The sequence below is a fragment of the Bombus affinis genome, chromosome 9, assembly GCF_024516045.1.
Source record: "Bombus affinis isolate iyBomAffi1 chromosome 9, iyBomAffi1.2, whole genome shotgun sequence".
NCBI classification, from domain to species: domain Eukaryota; kingdom Metazoa; phylum Arthropoda; class Insecta; order Hymenoptera; family Apidae; genus Bombus; species Bombus affinis.
The window spans coordinates 6,650,458-6,662,821 of record NC_066352.1 but is presented as its reverse complement, the minus strand read 5'-3'; positions in this window follow the sequence as shown (position 1 = coordinate 6,662,821).

Below are 12,364 nucleotides of genomic sequence, written 5' to 3'. Positions count from 1 at the left end.
GAATGGTTTCTTGTAGTGCTTTAACCAATAACAATTGAGAAAGGAAAGAAAACTACTACGACATACTAATAACGTGAAAACTGAAACAAGAAGCAAAGAAAAAGGTTATTGTATAAATAAATGTAATAATATAGGAATTGTTTCTTTCAGTGTTTTTGATAATCGTGAAAGGCAAGAAGATTATTAGGTAAATAAATTTTTAGATATTTATAGTGTTTTTCTTTTTGAAAAAGAAAATAAAGTTCTTAATTTTAGAATGCTTCGTTGTGAAAGAGAACTGAAACTATTGGTGGATGGGATCATACAAATTTCCAGAGTGCAAAATATTCTTAATTGATGTACGATTTTGATATTAACAGAAGAGTTAAAACATCAGGAGTTATGATGAAAAGTTACAGAAAGATATTTTGATAATGGATTAAAGAGGATATAACAGAGGAGTTCAACAATATGAATTTAAATTAATTATTGTTAGATGAATATTTCTTAAGCTGTTTGTGTATGTCAAAATTTAATACGTTAATGAACAGCTTTTTATGGAAAAATTATAGCGTGCTATTGATTGTATAATCGAATAAAAATATTGATTCGATATTTTGTTAACTTTTCTGAGATGTAATTTGACAATCGCTGTTTGACACAATAAAGGATGATAATTTACAGGATTTTATATTTTATTATTTGTATAAATTGAGATATATGCAATTTATTGCTGATCAGGAACGTGTTAAAAGGTTATATAAAAAGATTTTTACTTTTCATGAATTAATAACATAATCTAGAATAAATAAATAATAATTACTTATTGGAAGAATTAAAAAACATTAAACATTAACCATTTATAAAAGCGTTAATAAAAACATTAACATATTATTAAAAAAATATTAAAGGTTACTATATATATGTTTTTATCCGAAGATTATATTACAGAATATATTGATTTTCTGATATTAAAATTGTAAAACGATTAAAGTAATGAAATATTTAAAATGAAAGAAAGTTACAATTCACATTTATTCTAAGAATGACGAGAAACATCGTGGAATGTTTTTAACGAAGGAAATTCAAGTTTCTGAAGCTATGATAATAATGCAGATTGCTTTAAATTTTGCACGCGGTGCATTCTATCTATAAATATCGCACTTGAAGGACTTAAACTGTAGAAATTACATCGCAAGAAGCATTGCGTCTGTGCTTAAAATTAGTTTCAGTCATATACATGCGTTATGAATCGAGAGGGTGAGAAACAGAGGCGAATGTGTGTGTATGTGTGTGTGGAAGGAAGCGGTAAAAGAGAGGAAAGCAAGTTTCGCTACGCAGAACTAGATGTCATGGAATGCACCCAAAATTGTGAAACATAATGGAATTAATTTAGTAGAGCTGTTAAGACGATTTCGAGACAGGATCCTAGTGTTTCGAATCTACATTTTCAAAATGATACTAATACTAAAAATGAAATATAAATATTTTGTAAAAAGTGAAAATAGTACTCTATCCTTGTATTATAAAAAAGGAAGAATAACAGATTAATTATAACAAACATGATGAAAATATTATCTAATTATATAGGATAAATGCACCTAATATTGTTTATCAAATTTCAAATAATTCTCGATTGATCTTTGGTTAACTAATTTGATTTTGATTCGATTAACTAATTACAAATGATAGTTATAACAGATTAGATGCAATCTAAATATTTTTAACCAGTATTGAATAAACGGTAAATATTCAAAAAGCAATTTTATGAAGAAATATCTATAACATTACGTATCTCAAAAACATTATGATTTTACGTGCTTTTGTCAAAGGTTAAAGTTTTATTGGAATTGTTTTTAGAAACTGGCTTCATTACGAAAATGAAGAAATAAAATTTGTTATAATTAATCTTACTTCTCGACACACTCCTTTGCACGTTTAGCAAATAAACGTTACCTCTATAGCTTCGATAATTTTGTATTCAGATCAATCGTGATTTCAAAAATCCCCGTGAAAAATTCAATTGACCATCATCCTTTTGAAAGAGCAGAAATCTTCAAATCTTGACAAAACCAAGAACTAAGAAGTATATAATTGCTTCGAGCGTAATATCCTCCATAATTTATTCCCTTCAAATATTGAATCCATCAACATGGCGCGCTCTATGCGTTGAAACATGTAGTTTATACGGAACGATGCGTAAGAAAGAGCAAGAAAAGTAAAGAAAATTAAGCGAGAAATCAGAAAAGAAAAGCGGAGAAACCCACGAAGGTAGAAGAATAAAGAGGAAGGCGCGAAGAAGGTAGAAGAGAAGCAAAAGGAGAAGACGGGGTGTAACAAGTGTGCAAACACATTCCACCAAACGAACGTCGTTAGCGAGAGAATCACCTCGCCGACTTTTTCGCGTTTGATATGAATTTTTCCCCTTTGCTGGCCGGACATTTTTCGTTTAGTGGATTTTGACAGGAAATCGTGCACGTTGAAAATCCTGGTGACATGGGTCTTAGGTGGAGGCAAAGTCAAACGAGAAAACTTTGCGGATTAAGCGCAATCAAGTACCGATAATTCCCTGGTGAATCGTGTCTGTTCTCTCTTTCTGATACCAAATGGCTGAACGACGCTCGTAGGGACATTCCCAGGTACCATCTGGAAGAGAATGACAGAATTGTTCGACGTGGAAGCTCTGTTGTCCGCGACAACTTTCCTTAGCTGACATCGAAGACGACGAACGTAGTCGTGCGCGTATTATCTATCAAATTAATCGAGAACGTTCTCGTCGTCTCGCTGATTATTTCAATTATCAATCCGCGAATAGGTATTCCAATTTCTTAACGACGTTTGCGACAATGTTTCCTTCATATATGTATCTTGGTATTTAACAGAACTGAGGCGGGACTCGATAAAGTTCTACGTTTGTTACCGTTTGCGGTAGGGTATATGTCTGGTTTCTGAAATTTTATGCTTGGTTAGTTATTGTAAGTTCGAAGATAGTTAGTATAATTTAGATTTATATGGAAGATTATTCGAAGAGGATTATTTAAATAAGCAACAAATTGTGAAATATATTCTTCTTGCGTAAGATTTTTTTCGATTAAAGGAATTCATAAACTTTCGCTTTAGCTATGGTAAATTATAGTTACCTATGGTACTTTCTATAAATAGTAGTTAAAATGGATTCTTTTAATACAAGATTCCTTTTTCTTTTTTAGAATGAATCGATTAGAAGGATTGGATAATCTATGTTAAATTTAGATTGTACATTTTTTGTAGATATTGCCACGTTCATGAAGTATTCACATTTGTAAAATTATAACTATCAAATGTAATATACACATTCATATACTGAAACACTGTAGTCAAATGCATATTAAAAGATAGATATTAAACGACCAACGAAATGATCTAACGATATAAAGTCTTATATTTCAAGTCTATTTTTTAACATCCATAGTCAGTTTATTTAAACACGAGAAAGCTAAAATATGGGAAAAATTCGTTAAAACATAATTCATTCGTTGCTTTCGGCATAGTCATCTTGCATTATGATGGTAAAAGCGCTTTTCATCGGATATCCGGTTATTTCATCCAATTCAATGGAAAGTGATTTACATAATGCAACGTAAATCTACAAATACGATAATGTGCAGATAATTTACAAGTATGGAGTCTCGATAAAACAAAAAATATATATTTTCAGATTTAGATTATATTTACAGACACTCTACGAGCATTATTTACGTTCTATGCAGCCACCATCGGTCTTAATTATTGAGTACACGTATGGTATTTACGGCTGAACATTTTGGAAAACAACTCCTGTCATTCCAAATAAATATCCCTTTCCTTTTCACAAAAAAGAGAAGAATAAACTGTACTGATGAAAGGATTCAAATTTCAGTCCATTATCGGACATTACATCATAATTTACTAATCGTTTAATGTGATCTCAATTTATTTCCAATAAATTATATCCAATAGCTGAACGATGCAAATTTGCAATCAACTTTTACAAATCCAATGGAACAGTAAATAATGCAAGTTTCAATATTCTCAATCTCATTTATTACTATTTTATTTAACATATATGCATATCAAGTTGATTAAGCAATTTCAAAGAAATGAACTTTACTTGCCCCTAAATGTAAAAATTTTAATCATCTAGTCAAATCTATTAGTTTATTCATATATTATATTCATTATTATAACTCTTCAGAAACTTGCAATCTAGAAATCTGAAACATTGTTGAAAAAATGTATGTACTCTTTGTTTGCACAGATATCGTATTCGAATTTAGTTATGCGATTTTTGTCGATACAAATATTGTAGTTTCAAATGCTCTTAATAAAAAAAAGAAGAAGAAAAAGATACTTTATACATGTTTATGGAAAAATTATCGATAGTATTGCCAAATTACTGTTCAATACTCATATAACAAAGACTATGGTTTATAATGTATGGTTTATAATTGCAATGGTAGTTATAATGTATTTTCCTTTTTTAAAGAATCGTTTGATCGGCGTAGATGTTGTCCTACACTGGTGAAACTGGGTAATAATGAGACTAATAATTCGCGTCCGGAAGCCTCTCACGTTCTACGTAATTCACTGGCTCGCGTACAAATGGCTCTCGTAGCTTCTAGGTCGTTAATGTTAATATACAACGTGCAGCCACACGTAGAGCATCAGATTTCTAATTCTAATAAATCCCATATGGGGCGTGCCTGCTTGGATTGCGGCCATGGAACACTAGAAAATGATCCTTATAATTCTTTAATGAACAACCAGCACGTGGGCATAACGAACACAGTAAGCTTTCACTCATAATTATGACGTATAGGATATATCGAATTCACCATATTTTGCCTTTCAGGAATAATGATTTCTATGTTATGAATATGAACGATTTGAAACTTAATTCTTTAGGATTTTTGTTTTTATAGATGTAAGCCCTTAATAACATTTGTATCGCTTATTTCTAACATTTTCAACAATTACGTTTATATTTTTGTTTAATCAGTGTTGTAATTGTCAGTTTTCAAAAATTAATAAAGTTATTTCTGAAGATACTTCCTCTAGAAGTTCATCATGGTATTATATTATTGTATTATTTTATTGTATATTGTATATTATACAGTATATTATTCCATTTATCAAATATAATTGAGAAGAATAATTTCACTCCTTTCCAATTATCACTGTCGTCCATTTGTTGCGATTTTCAGTTAATATAATAACTTTTACGCTATCGTGTTTCAATGAGAAACAAATAATTCTAAGTCCAATATAAAATTGTAACGACTATAAATTAGATGATAATAATAATAATCTACTGCAGTAATTATAAGAGTCCTTGCGCGTAGTATTAACATTTCCCTTCTTTTCTAAATCCCTTTTGATTAAATTGCTGCTTTCTACTTCCGTTGCACCACTTATACTCATTACTTATGCCACACAGACCTACAATTCTTAAAGACTACATGTACAACCACTTTATAATGATAAATGCTTATAAAAGAGTGTTATTATTATTCTCTACGGTATAATAAATTCTACAAAATATATTGTATTTGTTATTGAATATAATTTATTACTTATCTAACAATCAATAGTTCTTTCATTTTTTTATGATGTAGGTAATTGCTCAATGAATAAATTATGTTCTATAACTAGATTTGGATCAATGCAGTTAATCAATTATTGTAAAAAAATGCATTAAAAATAATACGTAGATTATTCTGGTGAAATATACAATGTTCTAAAGAAACAACAATGTGTTAAAAATTGTATTTCTGCAAATGATTTTTCGTATATACCAATCTATGTAATATTTGATCACAACCGTTGGCAAATTCTAAGAATGAGAGTTTTCGTAACTATATAATCCTTCTTCCGTTTATACTCACGCTTTCTTATGTACACTTTCATTACATAAACTAAAAGATTCGCTTTATTCTATAATTTACACATTTTACTTTCCCCAGTGTTTATTCCAAAAGTTAGCCACCAGTTTATACAGCGAGAACTCGCAAATGATAAACGTCTACTAAAACAGCGTCAGTTGGTTCTATGATCCTGTTGCACACAGCCGACGGTTGTCGAAGGGACATAGGGACGAAATTATCCCTTGAATTTCTGGCCTTCATTTGTACGCACATACTCCGGATGCAGTTCACCGTATCCTGCCACAAAGTCCTCCCTTGATTGCGCGTACAAGTATGCCACACTTCATGCCTTGCTTCGAGCCTGTTCGTTAGGAGCTTCCCATCTTTCTTCAATTTAGCACGAGTGATGTTTCCATCCGTCCCTACCTTCGCTTACATCCACCAGCTTGAAGTGTAGTGCACTTGTGGTCATGTAGTACCTCTTCTTCTTTGGGAGCATCAAGGCATTTAGCCGCGAAGTGAACCCATTCCGAATGGTTAGAGGATCGCTTCTATGGACTTCTATAGACGACTCTGTATAATTAACAGAAAGGCACGTTGTGTGTTTGCTACGGCAATATTTAGTCAGAGGAGAGTATCAATCGGTTCAATACCTAGATATCGTATTGATAGAACGAAACGATACTTACGCGAGTAAATATCATACGGCTAACTCACTTTCATGTGGTTACAGATAGCAAAATTTATTTTTCTCAGCATGAAAAATATTTGATTTTTACTGATTTAATGAATGCAGTTAATGAGTCTTGTATTAGTTAAAATTTTGTTTAAACATTGCTGCATTTTTTAACTTTCGTATCATTTGTGGTGACTTTTAAGAAGTGTTCTAATATGTTATCCAATTGATTTAACCATGATTGAAGAAGAAAGTCATGTGATAAACTGGAAGATGTAAACTCTTTGAAAATAAGTAGCTAACCCGCGAAGAAAGAAATAATACTTGTTTACTTGTTATGTTAGTTTAGCTTAAATAACATTAGCTTGTATAACGTGTTATTAACATACCATCAATATTTCATTAATATTTTTCAAATAATGAAAAGGGCGATAAATGTACATGTTTTATTCCAAAATTAATGTGATGGTGATGTGTAACTTTTTAACACCATATCGAATTTCAAAATTACTCGTCTAAAGAAGGAACGTTTTTCATCTATGGCCTTCCAATATCCTGACAACATTATATGTGCACGTAATTTTTATCAATACGTTTTTATCAATTATCGTGTAGCGATTGGAATCACAAAACCTAATGAAACACTTTATTTAATGCCACAGAAACATAACGTCCGTATTACAAACGCTACACGTAACAAACCACTTGTAATACATATGTAACAGTTTTCAAATGTTAAATTTTGCCTTGTACTTTTCCATTGCACAATTTCATCGATTATTCGTAACTCTTGATATTAAATTCTCGTAGCCGGTTATGTAGGAATTATAATTATTCGTTTCGTTCAAATGAAATTAAACGATTGTTTAATTGTGTATACTCGATCAACTTGCAAAGCGTTGCGATCCAAGGGATTGCAATCCTTCTTTCTAATTAGCGGACTACGCTTCGCGACTCGATGAAATATTTCTATCGGATGAGAATTTAGAATCTCTCCGCTAATACTAATTTTAAGTACGGTCTATCTAGCGAGAATTCTTAATGGACACGCATAAATCAACGAAGACGTTCCCATTCCTCTGAAGAATATGCCAGTTGGGATTTCTCTCTTCAATTTCAATCGTTCCACGGAGTTATGCGATCCTGCTAGCATTTGCGGAATTTCACCTCGAAGAAGACTAAGCGACTGATAGAGACGATAATTTCCTTAATTAATTAGCCACTTGTTTCGTTATCTCTTCTCGATCGTTGTTTGCAAGAACACGGTTTAATAGATTCTATCAATTCTTAATTAAATCGAAACTTTGTCGTATTTGATGAAGATCGTTTTGTAGGAGTATAATTCAGTAATCTTTATTCATTTCGTGCGATATGTACAGTAACGTAATATATCGATTTTATTACTGAAACTTAATTTGTTTGTACATCTGTTCGAATGATAATGATCGTTAACAATTAAAGAATTTTTATAATTCTTTGTTACAATGTATTTATTTCGCGTTTCTTTTAAAACACATGTTATAAATATAAGAATCCTATGACGATTGAAATCTACTCTAATAAATGTAGTAATAGTAATCCAAAAAGTGATGTACATTTATTGGTCTTTTTGAGAATCAAAAAAGAAGACGAAAATTGTAAAACAACTTCGTTATGATATATTACAAAGCTAATTATAGATCCATAATACCATCTGTAATATAAATACATAATCATTTTCAGCTTGGTTTGTTTAAATAGAAAGGAATTGTAGTTAATGGCTACTCGTACGAATTCAAGTGAAACAGTTTCAGAATTGTTGAATGTATTTCTGATAATTTTCGATGATTTACACTTCTCTCACACGTTAACTTAAATTTTTGTGAGTTTTGTAGACAGTATTTCCGGAGTTATTGGGATTCGTGCTGATATCTTGTTCGAATCTCGTTCCAGTTTGTTACGAATCTGACACAAGCGTAATTGGTATCTGCTTCAAATCCCTTCACTGTATCAGTTTAGAAGCAATTTTAAGAAACAAGTAATGACAATATCAACGAATCAGTGGTCATCTCCAACTTGGATAGTTTCCCTAGTAACTCGAATATACGCGATTTTCAGCGAATTTCCAATAAAAATAACATACCCGATATCAAAGGGATAATTACTGATACTTTGAAATCAATATCTTCTCAAGATATTCGGGAATTTGAAAGATGAGAACAAAACATGTGATTTATCATGATTTTTCCTTATGGTCTTCACTTCATATGCATCAACCTAATAATTAGCCGATATTATCGTTGACTCGTACCACTTCTATTAATTCTCTATCATTCGTCGTCAACATGAATTCTCACTCTCACAATATTCCGTTGCCGCTGTCTTTGCGAATATTTCACGTAGTCCCGCTGGCTCCTCTAATGTGGATTACCAAGTATAATGATCCCTCTATTAGTAATGTAAAGCTGACAAATCGCAACAGTGCTACAAAATAGCAAACCACGTCGTATCTCTCGTCCGGATCGATGGATAACGTCACTTCTAGGCCCCAGCTGTTTACAATGAGGAGGTAGATCGAGGATACGAGGGCGTGAAAGTTGGCGAGCACGCGTGACAACGCTTTTTTCCGCGCTCACGTTCCGTTGACAAAGCTCCGTGTGTCCTATGGAATTTATATTTACCCGGTGTTGACCGAAACCGTGTTTCGAGCGAAAGGACACACGCGTTGTTTGCGTACACGCAATTGAAATCTGCAGATGCGAAAGCTACCTGCTCGAGGAACGAGAAGATGATTATAAATCTACCGGGTTCGTTTGTTTTCACGTGCAAACAAAGCCGCGCCGATGGAACGCGAACAACGTGGCCAAACGCGCGATAGACACGCGTTGCCTTTGCCCCGTTTGTTATTTGAAATCCAATGCTTGTTAGATACGAATTTCGCGAGCGTGATTATACTTCCGCGCGGAATACTATATTCTCTGTTTCAACGTGCGCTTCGTGATAAATTAATACCGTGGGAATGGCGTCGCTGTAGCTTTAGTTTAAAGTTTTATTAACAGATTTATTTTCCAGCTAGCTTTTGATAAGATGCCACTTTAATTCGACTTTAGATTTACTTTTTATGAAGCTTGCGGTCGGTGGCGGCTGTACCGCATATTGAGAACAGTTCCTTCAGCGAATTCAAGATATTTTTGCTAGATTTTCAATACGTATATGTATACATTGTCACTTTGCCTTAGACGCAGATTAATATTTCAAATATTTACTACATTTTACACTTTAACTTTTAATACGAAAGTCGAAGAATATAGTATATTATATATATATATTACAATAATCAATACAATTTGGTCACGAAACAGTAAATACGTACACAAGCTCTAAGTGTTCTAACACAAGTGTTCTAACACTTTTGAATACCTTTTATAAATGTATGATGTGTGTTTTATCACGATTATGTTGTATTATAAATTCTAAAGTAATGAGTTTACAGTTCTTTCTAACACATCGTAAAGTGTTTCAGTTATATTAATCAATTTCCGACTGCTTTTAGAGTAATTATTAGTAGATGAATTAGGGATCAAGATCAATGTTTGATATCACTTAGATATGATTTGGATATTGAAATAATGTTTGCAGAAGGAAAAAGTAAGATTTTTTATTGTTATTGATTTCAGATGAGAAAAACCTGAATCGTACACACAGTATATAATATATACTGTATATATGTGTGTATATTACATTATAATACATACGTTGTTATATATGTATATATACATATATATATATGCATATATATATATAATAACGTACATTGGTACGTTCCAGTTTGCGGACCAAGAGGAAAGCGCGAATCACAATTCGTAAATAGAGATAGTAACGGCGGTGTACAGAATGTCCCACTTTTTTAATCGTCTATATTTCGCAGAGATGAAAGAACCGGGCCATCAGCATGAAAAATCACTCGGTGGACGACTGCTTCGATCAATTTAACCATCCAACTCGTCGACGAATTTTTTCTCGCTAAAGCTCTGTAATTTTTTTCAACGCGTAGCCTACAAGTGAAAAGCGTACTCGTCGATCCTTTCGACAGAAAGTTCGAGTTTCTGCACTGGTAACGGCTGTTTGGCATATGTAACTTTTGATCCAGCTGTTGAGATGAATATGTAGAGACTTACATACTCAGGTATGTACAACACACTTTACATATTTGATTCTTCTGCTCTTATATTGAGATTCATGTATTGTGCCATCAAAAGTTTACATACTATACATACGTAATGAGTAAACTTGAAAGTTTATGAATTTTATAATAAATTTATGCAGTGTAATTTGGCACCCATTTTATATTTAAATACAATTTTTAGAAATTTACAAAAAAAATCGATTAAGGGACAAATATATTCATATTTAACGTAATTAAGCAATATTTTCATTGGAAATGTTAATTATCCATTACCTCGGTAATATTTATTCGCAATAATATATTCATTTATTAACATATTTTCTTTAAAAGTTTGCCATTTCTTTTGAACTTATGTCAAATCTGATAAAATACGATTGCTTCTACGACCAATTGAAGATGAATTTGATCGTGCTTTACATATTCAACAGTATATCATGCAAATTACTATTAGATTTCATCATGTGAAATTTCGTTATGTAATCGACGTTATTCTGTTATAACCAGGTATACTTGTCAATTTGCTCAACTAGTTTTAACTAAATACGCCATTTTGTGTATCCAATAGTCTCTATTTAACTTGGTTTTAAAGATACATTCATTGATAGATTAAACTTAAACATTCTGCATGGGTGGAAGTGACAGCGAGAGAAGAGAGGCCAGATTTCATTCGTTCGAAGCGTCCATGCCGAAATACGCAAACGTAAATTACACTTTGCCTTTGGTCATACTATCGGTCAATCCACAGTGCCAGGTGTCAAATAGAAGATAGAAAAATATTCCACTTCTATGTATTGAGGTATACCTTCTCGTTCGAAATTTAGACATTCTTGCCTGCGTGTTTCGGTATAAAGCGTGAGTTACTATCGGTTAATATAACATCTACCTTTTTATAGCAAAATCCCTTATTTTTATTTTGTTTATCACATATACAAGTATCATATCTTTTATCGAAGAAAATTACTTTTTTAATTATTCAGAAACTTTTCATTTTAGGATATTTATCAATGTATTATATTATCAAAACGTATTACCAATAATTAATTTTCCATTGGAAGATAATTTTTTTGATTCACAACAAAGGCAATTTTAACTAAATAATTCAAAGTGCAATAGTATTATTATATATTATTTTAATATATTATGTATTAATATTATTATATATATATATATAGTAGAATAATAGTTCGTATACTTTTTAGTAAATATTTCAACAAAAACTTACTGTCAAGTGTAAAATCAATATTTGAAGATGACTCCCCCCATCGTTACGAAATAATGTTAGCATTCATATAAATAAGAATCATAGCGGTAGAAGTTTTCATTTATAAGTGTGAAATAGTCTTATTATTGATATTTCATTTTTTCAACAACTTTTTATTATTCCTTGTAAAATTAAATGTTACAACGATTACTACTTTCTTTTATTTTATTTTGACAAACTATTTTTACAAATATTTCTGACGTATCTCTATCAATCGATAGCAGTTTCCGTAAACCATCAGAGTTCCCATAAAGTGCCCGTTATATAGTGATGAGTTTTTAAAAAAATATCTAACAATTGAGGTTACACCAGTGGAAACCGTTAAGATTTTTTGGCTAACTCAATAATTGCCGTCGATAAAAATAGGCGTTCACGTGCATTCGACCGCTTCACATCGAATC